The 13123-nt window shown below is 43.7% G+C and overlaps 1 non-coding gene across 1 annotated transcript; it reads left to right on the top strand.

The window, feature by feature from the left end:
• The first annotated feature begins 7251 nt into the window (after positions 1-7251).
• Positions 7252-7311, top strand: LOC146859884 (U7 small nuclear RNA). The gene has a single exon (XR_014979420.1). It is a non-coding gene; the product is annotated as a U7 small nuclear RNA (small nuclear RNA).
• The last annotated feature ends 5812 nt before the right edge of the window (positions 7312-13123 follow it).

The following is a 13123-nucleotide window of genomic DNA, read 5'->3' as shown; positions in this document are numbered from 1 at the left end:
TGCAGGCAACGCGGGGTGGGCACCCGCTCAAAAACAGCAGAAACGCGGGGTGGGCACCCGCTGTTTTAAATATGCCAAAAAGCGGCACAGATGCAGGGTGGGCTCCCGCTGTTCCACGAAGCCTGGGGGAATCCCTACGCCGGAGATTCCCTCCCAATGAAGTGCAGCTCTGTGCTGCAAAAGCCCCCCCACGCTCCCTTTTCCTCTTGGAGCAAGAATATAAAAGCGCTCTTCAAAAATGGAAAATAAAGCGCCCAGAGGTGCAGAAGTTCAGAGTCCAAGGAAAGATGGAGTGCTCTTCCCAATAAAAGGCAAAGTTCAGGGGGCACATGGTTGGGCTCAGGCAGGCCAGCACACAGGGCCCTCCAGCAGGGAGGCAGTCCCTTGTGGCAGTTCCTCCTGGAGCCCAGCAGCAGCAGCCCCCAGCGTCAGCACCAGCACACCAGAGAACACCATACATGGGGTCACAGCCCCTTCTTATACACACATTTCCTTTGTCACAAACTGTAGGGCAAGGGGAGAACCAGTTACAACTGGTTCGGGAGCACTTTGTTTTGCTCAGCCCCTCTCCCTATTCACAGGACAGGCTAGGGACATCAGACGCACCACAGGAGGTGGAGCCAGCATTGTGTGGGGAAGGCACAGCCCTTTTCAGGTCCCAGGTGCAAATCCTTCCTCCCATCTAGATGCAGACCTCTCTATTCACCACTGGGCTGACTCACCCTGGCTCCTGGAATTCCCCACACCATCCAGAGTCTGTCAATCACAAGCCAGACATGCACTCCACATCAGGCAGGCAGACACACAGCACACAGAAATGCCAACTTCTAAAAATGGCACTTCTCCACCAGTCACAATAAATCTGCGCACACCATTGCGCAGCATTTATTCTCACAAGTGTGCACATACTAAACTTGCCCCTGCACTCCTCTCACATCAGGAACTACCATGGACACACATATCCCCCATGCATTCCTATGGGAGGGCAGGCCAATCTCACCACACACACTCAGAGTGCGAACGCACGTTACACTGGGTCACAGTGCTAAAGTGTGCAAAGGCCAAAAACCACCAATACTACACAGGGAAAAAGGCTAGGATAATTTCAAAAAGTTTAGGGGTGAACCTGCCAAAAGGGCCAAGTCCAACAAACTTCACGATGCACCCCTTAGCTTTAATTCTTTGTAATAGGTACATTCTGTGCTAAATGCAGTCCCTTTTCTCCAGCACCCCCGTACCTGCCATGGGGAGCAATCTAAGGAATAGCCCCGGGCATCAGAAGCTCTAGCTACGCCTGTGGTTGAAGGGGGGTGCTTTTAGATCACTGGCATTTCAGCGCCTTGTCAGGGGCAGTAAGCACTATAAAAATGCCTTTCAATCTACAATAAAGCTGTGTTTTGGCTTACAAAAGTCAAATGTCTTTATCCTGAATCGGAATGCGTTTGCATGCATTTTTTGTTGTTGCATTTGTTATATAGCGCAAACTCTACCCGACTGTATCTGAGCAGTTTACATAAGCTCCAGTTCCGTTACACATGGTCACATTCATTTTTTGGGAGGAACACGGGCAGGGGGAAATTAAGTGATTTGCAGAATCACAGGATGTTGAGCTGATGCTGAGACCCAGACCGTGTCCCTTAGTTTTGAAGTCCCCAGCTCAGGCCGTTTAACCACAACCTCGATTCTATGAATGGGGTGTACAACCCCGAATTAGCCCCTGAAGGCAAGGTAAACATACATTGCAAGATGTCCACAAGCTCTGCGGCCCCATGGGGCTGCAGGCCACAAACCTCCTACAAGCACCAGTGTGGTGGAAATGGGGTCAGTGGGCTGTCCTCACTGGGGAGGGACAGGCCTCACTAAAGGGCACTGCTCACTGGGAAGAGGATCCTTTGGTGGCCCTCCTCGCTGGTGGACCTCCTTGCTGATAGCACTCTTCACTGGTGGCACTTCTCACAGAGGGTCTCTACTCACTGAAGGGCACTGTATATTGAAAGGTACTCCTCACTGGTGACACTCCTTGCTGAAGGGCACTCCTCTGAAAGAAGATACTCCTTGTGGGTGGCACTTCTTACTGAGGGGCACTTATCTCTGGTGGTACTCTTGGGCAGCTGCTCACCGCGGGCTCTCTTCACTGGACAACAATTGTGGACTATGTACTACACACTGGGGACATTACTCACTGAAGGTCAGTTCTCGCTCTGGTGCAACTGCTCACTGAAAGCTCTCCTTTACCTATTTGTGGGTTATACACTGCTCATTGAAGTGCTGCCTGGTTTGTTTCTATATATAAAGACTTGCATGGTAAAAGAAATGTGTGGTAAAAGTATTGCATGGTAAAGACAAAAATTGTAACAACATACAACCTCGCTGAGGCATCAAACCAAACTCACAAAAATGGGAGAAACAGGAGATGCAGGTGAGTTGTGAGGGACCATGAAAGTGTCAGGGTCGACTATAGTAGAAAAGGTAAAATCATTCTTGAAACCCTTCAAACATATCCTAGTATTGAGGTATGTGAGTTGTACAGCACCAGCGCAGCACCACATCAGCACCATCTCAACGTCAGCACAGCAGCATCTCAGCATCAGCAGTGCAGCACCTCTGCATCAGCACAGAACTACCATGTGCGCAGCCACACCTCAGCATCAATTTAGCACTAACGCAGCACCACTTCAGCATCTGCACAGCACTACCACCGTATCAGCACAATATCACCTCAGAACAGCACCAACTCGGGGGCGTGGTTTCGGCGCCGTCCAAGATGGCCGCATAAGGATTTCCCTCCGCCGTTCCGCGATCTGCTAGGAGCTTCCCGATGCCTTTTCTGCCTGTTTCTACGGTGAAAACTGCTTCCACCCTGCATCGGAATACCCCGTCCTTCTGGTGAGCCGTTTCAATCATAAGCGCAACGCGCTCCACCGCGTCTCAAGCATTGCGCTCTTCTTCTCCTCACAACGCCTGCCATTTTGGGCGCGCGCGTCACCGTTAATGCTCTTCAACCTTTAATGAGCGAGCGCTTTTACTTGGGATAATGCAGTCCTCGCTTGCCTCACCTTACCTCTCAGCCAATGGACACATTTTGAAATAATGCTCAATTCTGAAGTAAGTGCTTCTTACTTTGTCACTTGATTGTTAATGGCCATCTGTTACGTTTACCGGCACCAGCGCTCTAGCTTCCTTCCCTGCACACCTAGAGCTTTCAACTACTCTCAACTTCCTACAGAGCAATGGTTTATTCTGAGGCATCTCTTGGCATTATGTGGGCTGATTACTACTTCCTCTGACTTCACCTCACAAAGGCTCGCTGTTCATTGAAGCCAGATGATCGTCAGTGCTTAATTTTCATCTTAATGAATGAGGCTGTGTTTGAAGGAATGTGTAAAGGGCTATCCAGGGAGCAGCTGATGTCAGCATATTAATGATTTCTCCATAATACAGGAGAAGGCTAAGTACCGAAGTCTGTCAGAGATATTAACGCAGGCTTCAGAATAGGCTCCCCAGAAGTGACACGGGTGCGGCACCGTTTTGTTCTTTACAAGTTCACATCCCATCCATCTTTTAAGGAGATTTTTTGGCTATATTCTGCTTTTTGTTGGATTTCTTCCTTTGACTTTTCATCCGAATCAACTTATTGATGTGGAGCTTTGCTGCTGTCTATGACTAAGACTTTTCTTGCCTTATCCAACTGTATTTCTCCGAAGGGCACGGACTGTTGTTTTGTTTTGCCTGGACCTTTATTATCTCCAGTAGCTGCTTACCCACACTATTCGTTACTTTGACTTCTATGGCTCACAGTGATATTGAGCAATATCTTTTTTGGTGATGTTTTTATTCTGAAACCAACAGTACAATAGCGCTAAATCTCTCTTAAGCTCTGGTGGTTACTTATGGGACGGTTGCGCAATCCGAAATTTGCTTTTGTACCCTCAAGGACTACATCTCCATCCTCTGTATCGTCAGCTCCAAACTCTTCTCAAATGGCCGGAGTAACCGCTGGTCGTTCTTCTTCATCACAGACTACTCCAGGTAAATCCTCTCCACCTATCTCTTCAACTAAACGTTTGAAACAAGATCCTCCTTCACCAGACAAAACACCTCCTCCCGTTTCTATGGAATTGCTTTTAGAAGAGATACGTGCGTTGCGCCCTTTTGTTGAAGAAACTAACAATAAAATGCAATTTCTTGAAGAGAAATGGTCTACTATGGACAACAGAGTGACCTCATTGGAACAACAAGCATCAGAGGTACAGGTTAATTCCCAAAGGATTTCCTCTTTAGAGAAAACAGTTCTCAGTCTCCAACAACATACTGAGGATTTGAAAAATAGAAATAGATGGAATAACCTTCGTATTTATGGTTTGCCAGAATCCCTGGAAGGTGATGATCCCGTGTTATTTTTCTCCTTTTTTCTCCCGAAACTCCTGGAGATGCCCTTGACAACCTCTCTCAGTATTCAACGGGCTCATAGATTGGGTCCTCGCCTTTCCTCTTCTACAGCTCCAGCGAAACCTCGAGGTGTAATCATCCTCTTCTTGAAGTTTACGGACCTTCTCTCAGTCCTTACAGCGGCCAGATCTCAACGTCAACTTTCCTGGATGGGTCAGAAAGTATTCCTTTCTCAAGATGTCTCTAATGCTACTGCCTCCAGAAGAAAATAATTCCTCAATCTTCTTGCTCCTCTTCGAACTCTTGGTGACAGATATGGTTTATTCCACCCATGTCTTTTCAAAGTGACGTACCAAAATCAAACTTGATCTATTCAGGACCCTGCAGAACTCAAGAACTTTATCCTTCTTCATACCACCAGCGGCATGAACACTACTAACTCTTCTAATGGCTGATCACTTAATCATGTCTTTTTTCCTTACAGGTTTTTGTTGATATTTTACAGTTTTTCTTCTATATTTGCTATGCACTGTTCTGTTATTTTTTATACTATCTGTGAACGATTCATTCATATTCTTTCAGTTATGTTGCGTTTTTGCCTTTTTGATGTTTCTTAAGAAGCTTCAGTATGGTTCTTGGTTGACTCCCCTTACATGCTTCTATGCTTCTCCTGATGTTCTTCTCTTCCTTCTTCATTTACATAGATTGGTTGGTGTTCACCCCCTCGTTCCATTTGGCCCCCCTACTATTTTCCCTTGTCCTGGTGCGGTTTGGATTTCCTTTTTGTGCGGCTCGTCTTGTTGAGTGTCACCATTGCCCCGATGTCCTCTGTTATGTTCCCCTCAGGTATGTTATTATCAGTCATTCTTTTTGGATATGTACTGTCCCTTCTTATATTTCCTTTCTTTTCCTTCCCCTCCCTACCTCCTTGTTTTCCCCTTATCTACTTGCTCAACTCCTATCTCCTCGGTCTATATCTTTCTTCCTTTTCTTTACATGTGCGGTATTATATTTTTTTCGGTGTTTTCTTCGCTCCCTCTCTGAATCCCCCCTTCTCTTTCATCTCACTTTTCTCCCTCTTATTGACACTTCTCGTTCTCCTTATTTCTCTCTGTAGTCCTTGTTTCTATCAAGTTTTTGTTGTTTTTTAATTCAAAGTAATTTCCTGGAATGTAGATTTTATTAATCCTATTAAACGTCAGAGAGTCCTTTCCCACCTAGCTTCATATAACCCTGATATAGTTCTCTTGCAGGAGACCCACCTTACAGATACCGAGTCTCTTAAACTCAAAAGAAGCTGGGTGGGTACGGTTTTATTCTCTCCTTCAACCAATAAGAAAAACGGTGTTGCCATCTTATGTCATAAAAAATTAAAATGTAAAGTCATGTTACAAGAAAATTATTCTGATGGCAGATGGATTGTTGCTAAGCTATTAATTAATTATGTGCCTCTAACTGTCTTTAATATCTATGGTCCTACAGCTGCTGATTGTACTTTTTGGCCTTCAATTACAAAAAAATGTATTAAATATCGAGATGACATGTTTATATTGGGAGGTGACTGTAATCAGATTATGGATCCGTTTCTTGATCGCAAATCAACTGTTCGTTTCACACCTCATAAGACTCACAAACAATTCCTTGATAATATCTCTCAGTCACACCTCATTGATTCTTGGAGGCTTGCTCATCCTGACACTCTTGACTATTCCTTTTTCTCTCCCCCCCATGCTTCTCTCTCTCGCTTGGACTACATTTTTCTCTCTCAGTCTTTATCTCAAAATCTACTATCCTCCTCTATTGAACCCATTGTCATCTCGGACCATGCCCCAATTGTAACGGACCTGGACTTACTTACCACACATCCCAAATCTTCTCGTTGGCGCTTTAATAACCCTCTTCTTACTGACCCTCATTTTTCCTCCTCTTTCCGTTCCTTTACCAACAATTCTTTTCGCTCAATAGTAATCCTAAAATCTCCCCCCAACTTCTTTGGATCTTCTTTGAAGCAACTGTAAGAGGATTAATTATTGATTTTGTCTCTAAGAAAAAGAAACTATTTCTTCAGATACGGAAGGATATTTTGGCCCATGTTTACACTTTTTCTAAATCCATTTCACCGGCTCTCATAAAAGCGAAACTTGAATTCAATAAATCTACTACCGACAACGCTTCATCAATACATCTTCGCAGTAGTGCTCGTTACTATGGAGGCCGCAACAGATCAGGGAAACTCTTGGCTAACTACCTTAAGTTGCGCAAAGAACGTTCTTTTATAGACTCTTTTTTTTCCTCTGACAATACTCTTCTTCATAAAGATCAGGAAATTCTTAAGCAGTTTCAAGTTTTTTATCAAAATCTTTATACCCCAGAGTCCCCTCCCTCTGCTTCTCTTAATCAGTCCTATTTGGAGAAACTTCCTAGTCCCTTTGCTTCTCACCTTAACTTTTCCAATCTTGAAAAAGCCCTCTCACTTGGCGAAGTTTCCCTAGCATTGAATGCTCTTACTAAAGGAAAATCACCTGGACCTGATGGTTTTTCAGTTGAATTTTATTTGCACTTCTCTGACCTTTTACTTCCCAAACTCTTATCACTTTTCCAATCATTTTACTTATCCGTTAAGGCTGATGGTACTTTTCAGGAGGCCACCATTTGCCTCATTCCTAAGGAAGGCCGAGATCCCCAATTCTGTAAAAATGATTGCCCGATCTCTTTAGTTAATGTGGACTATAAACTCTTTGCTAAACTTCTTGCTTTACGTCTGGATCCTTTTTTACCCCATCTAATTGGCAAGGAACAATGTGGTTTTGTTAAAGGTAGACTTACCTCTGATAACTCTCGTCTTTTTCTCAATGTCGTGAATAAAGCCTCATCTCTTTCTATTTCTCTAGCTGCTTTTTCTGTTGATGCAGAAAAAGCTTTTGACAGAGTTGATTGGTCTTTTTTATTTGCTTCGCTACGTTGGCATGGTTCTGGTCCTAATTTCATATCCCTTATCTCCCTACTGTATTCGGCTCCCAAGGCTTCGGTCCTAGTCAATGGTCAGGTTTCTTCTTATTTTCCTCTTCAACGAGGGGTTCATCAGGGATGTCCTTTATCTCCACTTCTTTTTGTTTTGGCCCTTGAACCCTCTTTGGTCTCGATCGGTAATAATGACTCTATTTCCGGCTTTCCCTATGGTGATAATCAGTTAAAGCTTTCTGCTTATGCAGACGATGTTCTATTATTTATTTCTAATCCAGAAGTTTCTATCCCCCCTTTGTTATTAGCATTTAACTCCTTTTCGCAGGTCTCTGGGTACTAAATTAATTCAGATAAGACCGAAATTCTTCCTCTTACTAAATTCTGTTTTCCTCACCTCTTCTCCTCTACTGGGTTTGCTTGGAACAGCTCTAAGATTAAATATCTAGGTATTTGGTTTTCTAAATCTATTCCCTCCTCAATCCAATTAAATATGTCCGCAGTCCCGTCTCGAATTGAAAAGGCATTTTCTTCTTGGTGGGGTCGCCTGGACTTGATAAAGATGATGATTGCCCCCATCCTCATATATATATTTTCCATGCTTCCTGTTCATATTCCCGCTATTCACTTTAAACGTATTGATACTTGTCTGTCAAGATTTCTTTTGAACAACAAAAAATCTAGAATTGCCTTGTCATCCCTTCGAAAGTCCAAACTCAATGGTGGTGTCAACTTCCCAGATTTTCGTCTCTATCATAAGTCTTTCTCTTTACGTCAAGCTTCTAGGTGGCTCAATTCCGAATCTTCTCCCTTTACTCCTCTTTGGCTCTCCATTGAACAAGTATTGCTACTACCCTTTTCCTTCAATGAGGTTATACGTTTCTCTTCTAAAACTTCCTATACATCTCTCCCTTTATTTAGATATACCTCTTCTCTTTTGTCATCCTTGGTTCATCCTCCTATTATTACCCGTGAATCTTTTTTAGAGGCCCCTATCTGGCATAATTCGCTCATTCTTCTAAATAATAGATCTATTTTTTGGAACACTTGGAGGTTACTTGGCATCAAGTGGGTCAATCAGTTCTTTGATGGGACCTCCCCTTGCTCCTTTCCCCAATTTCAACTTTTATTTCGTTGCCCCCGATCTTTTCTACGTAAATTCTCCACGCTTATGACAACAATTCTAGACACTTATTACTCCCTTCCTTCCTTGTCCTCGCCTTCTGCCCAAAATCCTCTTCTCAAATTACTTCTCACCCTCCCTAAAGCTTCTCTCATTTATAAATTCATTTTATCTCCTGATCCTGATCGGGCTAAATCGAAAGTTGAACTTTCCTAGGAAACGGATTTGGGATATGTCTGGTCTTTGGGATAAAATCTGGTCCAGATCCTTAAAAATGTCTTGCTCTGCCTCTCTTACACAATCTTTATTTTTTCTATATTACAGACTGTATCTTTCCCCGATTTCCTTGTCACGTTTTTCTGTTTCTTCTGATTCTAAGTGCTGGACTTGCGGCTCTCCTGACGCTGATCTTATCCACCTCTTTTTTCTCTGCCCTACTGTCTCTAAATTCTGGGATAAGATTTGGCTCTATATCTCTCGGATATTCACAATATCCATTCCTTACTCTATGCCTCTTCTCTTTCTGGGCAGTTTATCTGACTCTTTCTGAATCTCTATCTGATTCTTTAGACCTTCCCTCACATTCCCTTGGCCTACTCGATCTGATGCTTGCTCTTGCATGCCAACACATTTCATTTAATTGGAAATCCCTTACAAACATCTCCATACAGTGTTGGTGGAATACTCTTTGTCATTTTCATAGACTTGATGTTGCATTTACTTCCTCCTGTAAGCCGGTTCCTAACAGAGACCTTTTCTGGCTACCACTTACTACATACTTGGACCGTCTGGCTCTAAAGAAATTTCCACACAACAATTCAGAAAATTTTAAACCCCCTTGAAGGTTATTGTCTCTGTCCTCTTTTTATATTTTTTATTTTTACATGATTCTAATGCTTTAGTATCTTCATTACCGTACATTTTGTATGCTTTATTCACAATTTTTGGTTCTTATGCCTTTCTTTGTATTTCACAATTTCTTAGTGTTAATGCTTCTTTCCCCTCTTTCCCTTTCCTTCTCTTTCCTCTCCCCTTCTGCCCCTTCCTTCATTTTTTAAACCTTATAAAATGCTTTTAACTTTTCTATCTGGATGTTAGCCTAAGTCATTGTTTAACTTCATATCCAAATTTATTTTTCTTCTGTATTTGCTGATTTCCTTATGTATTAACTATTTTATTCAATAAAGCTTTTCAAACTGAAAAAAAGAACAGCACCAACTCAGCACCACTTGAGCACCAGTGCAGCACCACAACCTCAGCTTGACTCAGCATCACTAAGCACCACCTCAGTATCACTCAGCATCCCCTCTGCACCAGCACACCACCACTTCAGCACTACTTAACCATAATTTAGCACCACCTGAGTATCATTTAGCATCACCTGAGCATCACCTCTGTATCAGCACACCACCACCTCAGCCCCACTCAGCACCACCTCAGTCTTCCCTCTGAATCTGCCATCTGTTGATTCTCTCCTCAAATTGATCTGCTGCACATGTTGTAATTCTGGTACTATTTCCCAGCCTCCACCATCCCATTGTTTATGTATCCTCAATAAAAAAATAAAAAAACTATAACAAACAAGCATTAGAACAGACAGGAAGAAGTTGCTAGAATTGCAAGGACAAAAAACTAGAATACATTTTTTAAGGTAATTATTTTTTAATTGGGTCGTTTAGTTGTACATAATGTCTTCTTGGTTATATATATAAGGAAACAAAAATACTTATAACACTATTTTATTATAACTTATCAACATTCTGCATAGTAGCCACTATCCTCTTCAACATAGCTTAAAGACATTGACCAAGCCAATTTCTCTGGCTAAACTTATACGGTCCAAAAGGCGAGACCTATTGGATATGCCAATCCTTGTTTAAATGTCAATTGCCCACACCGCTTGTGTCTGGGCAGATGGAAACCGCATCTTTCACCCCACTTCTCAAGTTTCTCATTGACTATTTGCCTGTTAAAATATTTTGGGAATAAATTCCAGTTTTTTGGGGGTGTCAATTGAGAACAGTTTAATTCTCAGTTTTTAAGCATGCCAGCGGAGCCCTAAAATAGATCTTCCTCTGAATGATATGTTTTTGCGTTCTACTTTTGTGATCTTAAGCTACTATGTACTTACAAACCTGGGAAATGCAGATCCATTTCAAGTAGATGACAATAAGTAACCAGGGTGTCCAAAATTCATGTAACTCACTCACACGCAATTGTGTGACATTTCAGCAACATATTGGCAAAATTAAACATACAAAAAATGCAAAGCCATCATTTTGTGCTCTTTTTTAGCTTGAATGTGTCTTCATGTCAATTTATGATGAGGATGCTTGTCTTGCGAAAAAGTGAAAACATGCCAGAGCATGAATAACAGCTGCTCGAGCTCTGTTTTTTTCAGTGCACTTGGTATAATGTTTACCACAATGGCACTTATGCTGTAAATGTTTACCACGAATTAGCACATAATCACACTAAGTGGCATACTGCCGTAATTTCATTTTTGTGTGTAACAGGCATCCTAAGAAAGTTTGCAGGAGTAATTTACATTTTGTCAGGCCTGCAGGTAACATCGCAAGTGCATGTTAATCCTCCCGGACATGTCTTGGGCCTTCCATCCTGGGGCTTGATGAACTCTCCTGAGATCTTTATGAAAAGCTGCTGGAGACCGGGCTCAGTCAGCCTCCATGAGATAGGGCAGGCTGTCAGCACGGGTCCCTTCTCAGACCCTACCGATATCTTAATACTTTATTTAGACCCTATCCGAGGTCATGGTATCTGCCATCCTGATAAAAGACAGTTCATCCTGCTTAGGAGAACCCCCCTGTGTGGGGGAGATCTCGGTGCTGTTAGAACCACTGCCATGGGTGCTCCCTTCACAGCACTAAAGTCTTGCAATCCAGCACCATGTTTGCAGTGTCCGCTTGGCAAACTATTTTGGTCATACACAACAACATTCCAAAGTGGTATGATGCTTTATAATAACTAATGAGAAATTGCCAGAGCGCAGGATGTGTTTCCCTGTGTGTGTGGGGCATTCTGTCATTTCCCTGTTAGTGCCCAAATGTCTTCAATGGAGGACATGGGCAGCCTAAAACATTGCATGGTGACCTCGGTATGACCTGGCAACATTTGGCAGATGGACACCAGGTCAAAGGTTTATACCAGCAGCGCCAGCACAGGCAGTGGCGTAACAATAGCCCCTGCAGCTCCAGCGGTGCAATGAGGCCCCTCAGCTCTAGGGGGCCCCGTCCCAAGCCTGAGAACTCCTGACTGGGTGTGTGGGTGCCCCTCCATAAACTTTTCAGGGGTCGCCCCCTCAAGTTTTGCTATGCCACTAAGCTGAGGCTACCCTGGTTGTATTCCCGGTGCTTCCCTCAATTCTAAATAGAATGAGGAAAATGCAACTTGGAAAGAAGGGAGCACTAATAATCTACAGTAGTGTTCTTCCTCTGCCAAACTTTACACAAGGCCATTAGACTTTAGGGTCCTACCTGATTACCCATTGTTAGAACTGGGGGTGTCTAGTTGGCATAGATAGGTACCTTTGACCAAATAGGGACCCTTTCTTCTAAGTCAGGGAAAGGGGATTACAGTACTGCATAACCCCTGCTCACCCCCTTGGTAGCTTTGCACGAGCAAACAGGCTTATCTCAGAGGCAGTGTGTTAAGCATTTGTGAACACATACAGTAATACAGTGAAAACACTACAGATGGACACCACACAGGTTTTATAAAAATAAATATTCTTTTTATACACTTAACACAAGACCACAAACGACAAAAATCCATAATACTGTACTCAAAATTGACTTAAAGATGGTAGAATTAACTTAGATCAAGTTGATGGTAAATGCGACACAGTTCTTACAAAAGAACCTGGATGCGTAAAGCATAATAAACAAAAGGCTTGCAGCATTGGAGATGCGTCGGTTCCTTGCTTCGGGGGAGACGATGCATCGCGCCTCAATACTTGCGCAGAGTAGGGGATGCATCTTGATCCTTATCGGAGAGGAGGTGATGCGTAGATTCTCGTGCTGCAGCCCGGTTGCAATGCGGCAAGATGGCGCCTCGATGCGATGCGACAATCCGGTGTGATGCGATAAGATGGCGCCCTTGATGCGACGATGTGAAGATGATGCGTCCACGCCCTGGCAGCCTTGCGGCGACTCTATACTTTGGAGCCGCGACAGGCCCTGCGACACGCTTCGCCGGTGATGTGACTGCAACCCTCGCAGTGGTGACACGCTTCTCCAGTGATGCGACAGCAGACAGCTGCGACAAAGACACACTCCTGGGAGATGCGGCGGTGGCACGCTTCTCTGGCAGTGAGACGACTGCAGCTTCGGCGATAACACGCTTCTTCTTGTTGTGTCGCGCTTCCAGATCCCAGCGACACGCAGGCTTCTGCAGATAGAATTTCCAGCAAGGAAATTCAGAGGGTAGCTGGTGGTGAAGTCTTTTGTCCCTGAGACTTCAGCAGGAGGCAAGCACAAGTTCAAGCCCTTGGAGAAATATTCTGCAAGATAATGAAGTACACACAAAAGTTCCTTCTCCTCTCCTTGGCACTGAAGACACCACTGTAGGCCAACCCAGCAACACAGCACACTGGCAGGGGGGAAGTCCAACTTCTACAGCGTCCTTGGTTCT

This window comes from Triturus cristatus, chromosome 3_1 (genome assembly GCF_964204655.1).
Source record: "Triturus cristatus chromosome 3_1, aTriCri1.1, whole genome shotgun sequence".
Classification (NCBI taxonomy): Eukaryota; Metazoa; Chordata; class Amphibia; order Caudata; family Salamandridae; genus Triturus; species Triturus cristatus.
Note: the sequence above shows the minus strand (reverse complement) of the source record. Positions and strands in the feature narration are given on the sequence as shown.